General features: G+C 30.9%; 1 pseudogene; it reads right to left on the bottom strand.

Moving 5' to 3' along the window:
• Positions 1 to 254: 254 nt before the first annotated feature.
• Positions 255 to 2,397, bottom strand: LOC149578412 (3-phosphoinositide-dependent protein kinase 2-like; annotated as a pseudogene).
• Positions 2,398 to 3,637: the final 1,240 nt, after the last annotated feature.

The following is a 3,637-nucleotide window of genomic DNA, read 5'->3' as shown; positions in this document are numbered from 1 at the left end:
ATCCTTTTTATTGTTAGCATGGATAAGGATAGATTCCATACAATATGTTGGAAAGTAGAGAATTGAGCATAAGGAAACTATTCTCTGCAGTCCTTCAAAATCCATTTAAAGAGAAAATTACACAACACTAGAGGAGAATAAAAATAACTTATAAAAAAAACCAAGTAAGATAGAGAGCAAAAACATGATGTAAGATCACAATAAAGAGCTCATTGACATAACTCACACTTATATGTTAATGTCTGCCAAGTTACTTATAGACAATCAATAAGGTCTGTTGCTTCAGGAGAAAAGTAATCAGGAAATTCAAATTTCCTATCCATCACCCTTTGGAATGTGAGCCACTCACTAGCATCCTTAAAGGGTGATATACCTGATAGCATCTGATACAAAGTGCAACCAAGTGCCCACAGATCATTTCTATTACCAATGACCAATCTAGAACATTTTAAATAAAAACATAATGTTGACAAGAAATTGAATCCACACACTATATCGCAAACATAACCTATTTAATCTAGGTACCCAATACTTGGAGGTGCTTGCTTAAGAGCTTCTGGTGCAAGATATATAATTGTACTAACAAATGTATAAGCCCTGTCATCTGCACATTTTTAATAGTTGAGATTTGAAAAACCTGCATAAGGAAATTAAATCTTAACATGCAAAAGAATATAAAGTGGTACACCACAATAGGTGAATAACAACTATTTCACTCAATGAGAATTTTATTTATTTATTAAAGCTACTTTCCTTGAGGTCTTACTTGACGTGGTTTGAATTAGCTCAATTCAACTATTTTTCATTGGCTTCACACTTCCAAAATTAGCTAGTTTCACATATCTATTTGCAGTAAGAAGCACATTCTCTAGTTGGTACCAAAAATATAAATTAGAAGTGGGGCAAATTAAATAACGATCCAAGTGAAATGTCTCAACTTAAACTGCAATATCCACCTTGACATCTCGATGAATCAGCCCTACATTGTGAACATAATCTAGAGCATTCACTATTTTTGCACTATAAAAAAGAGCTTTATCCTCTAATAAGTACCCTTTCTTCAAACATAACATCCAAGGTTGTAGTTTTGTGAGAGCAATCAAAATTATTTTGAAATGGGATTCCACTTTATTTTTAGTGAATGTAATAAAATGTTGTAGAATATGTAAGATTGCTAAGAATAACCAACCCTCAACTAGATTGCAAATGTATAACAAGTGTTGTAAAATCAAACACTCACCTGACTTATCTGGTTGAAAAGCTTTCCTCCATCACAAGACTCAAGGCCCATGTCTAAGGGGTATGTCAAGAAACACAAAACTACTAGAAGAAAATTTAATTACAGGCAAACATCTGAAAAAATGGGTGACATAATTTTCAAGATAACTTGCACAATCTATGTTACCCTAGGTTTTCAGGGCAGTGGGACGAGGAAATGGGTTTCTGGCACAAACTTTTTCTTAGAGTAGGGGATAACAGGAGACAAAATTAGGAATAACAATATAAAAAAAAGGGAAATTTTAAAATATATAGGATTTTTAAAAAATATTCATATAAAAACATGCCTCATAGAGTGTGATATGAAACTTTAATGCTATAAAAACACACAAAAAATTGAATCAAGAAAAAATCTGCTTTAACATGGATTAAACATGCTTATATAAATTACAAATACTTACCATATAAGTTTAATATTTAACTTTAGAGTTCAAATGAAGGTGGAAATCAAACAAATTATCAAAAATGAAACACTGATTTTATGAGATAGCCAAGGGAAGGATTTCTGGAAGTTTCTAGGACATGAAAACACATACTAGGTAACACAGTAAGAACAAGTTGATAAAACCTTGTGCGTTGGAGGGTAATACTAACATTATCTACAAACTTAACTAAATTTACATCCACCTACTTCAAAGATAGTAATATAGTACACATTGCACAGTAAGATGATAAACTATGTAAATTGTAGGGTAATATTAACATTACCTATAAAATTAATTAAATTTGCATCCACCAATTTCAAAGATATACAATTTAATTCCTTGTAATTACATCATACAACCAAAGCAAAAGTAATATAGCCCTTGGATACATATATGGTAAGTATCCTGAAAGGTAAAATAGAGCCTAATTATCCCTAGGTGATCTAGCTAATCAAGCACAATGCATTCCAACTTTACATATGACAATTTCTTTTCTTTTGCTATAAATTGTTTGTCCATAATCTTCAAAGCATAAATTTTTCCTATGTCTTTCTTCATTGCCCTAATAACCTGAAAATGGATACATCATGATCATACAACCAAAAGAAAGCATCAACATCATTTTCATGATGAATGCTGCACATTATATATTAAATTTTAAAAGAATAAAATACATTTGTTCAAGAACATTCATATAGGTAAGCTAGAAAAAATTATTTAAGTTAGTTAAACCAGGGCTCTACAACTAAGATATGCAGATCCACTTACATCCACTATCTGAATAAAATAAACTTTAATGACTTCAAGCTTCCACAAATCATAAAGTTTAATGATACATCTTTCTTGTTAAATAATATCCATAAGTTATGTTTTTCAATCACGAACTTTATTTAAAATTAAGCATCTTAGCTATAAACCATAAAAAATTTAAGCCTTTTGACTGCTTTCTTACTTTTTCCATAGGAAAAATGCACAAAATACCAATTTCCTCCCTTGAGGATGATGTATTTCCTTGGAACCAAAAATGTTGCATGTAACAACCTCAAAATAACTACAAACTTGAATTCTAATGCTAATAGAAATATACAAAATAAATTAAACACATCAAAACAACACAAATAACCTTTCCCTGGCAAGTAATCAATTTTGATAGCCAAAGACAATTCTTATTAATGATTAGTCATAACCAGAAAGTTTTTAAGAGACAACTTGTCCTAGAACCAAATTAATTCAAAAGAAATCCTATCCTCAAATTAGATATTAGATAATTTATTTAAATCCAAAAGATTTGACCGAGACAATATGTCTGTGATAGAATCCATCCTTAAATATGATAGATACAATTAACTCAGGGTACTTGATAGTGCAAATATGTAGAAGGCTATTGTAATTTTACAAGTCAACAATATGAACTAAAGACTTTGCCACACTTTTCAACACATTGATAAGAAAAAGTATTATGAAACTTATCATGACACTCTATTAGAAAAATAAACAACTTGAGTAGAACCAATTACATGCAGGGTGTTATGTAGATGTGTTTGAATGCTATAAATAGGCTAGGGGCATGTGATCTCATCGAAATTTTTGTGAGGTTAAATAAGTTAAAATTAAAGGAGAAGATTGGTTTTTAACTTTTAAGGCACATTCCAATGGAAAGGATAATATGGGTTCATATAGAGAAAAAAGTTTTAAGGATCATAATTGTTGTTAAAGAGGCATAACCAAATAAATTAAGAATCCCATGATTATAGACATAAGTGCATGCCTGAAAACATGGATGCTATTAGGCCACCCAAGATGCTAATCATAGTACTACATACAATCCACGTAGTACATACTAGAAGGTGCTCTTGCAGGTCAGCACAAAAATTATCTCCTACTAGTTTCTTCACTAGAGGGGGTTTTCAATGACGTTCTATGAGAAGTTAAAA

The sequence above is a fragment of the Cupressus sempervirens genome, chromosome 1 (genome assembly GCF_028749045.1).
Source record: "Cupressus sempervirens isolate cs-2001-9-10 chromosome 1, ASM2874904v1, whole genome shotgun sequence".
Classification (NCBI taxonomy): Eukaryota; Viridiplantae; Streptophyta; class Pinopsida; order Cupressales; family Cupressaceae; genus Cupressus; species Cupressus sempervirens.
The sequence above is the reverse complement of the archived record's forward strand: the minus strand, read 5'-3'. Positions and strand labels throughout refer to the sequence as shown.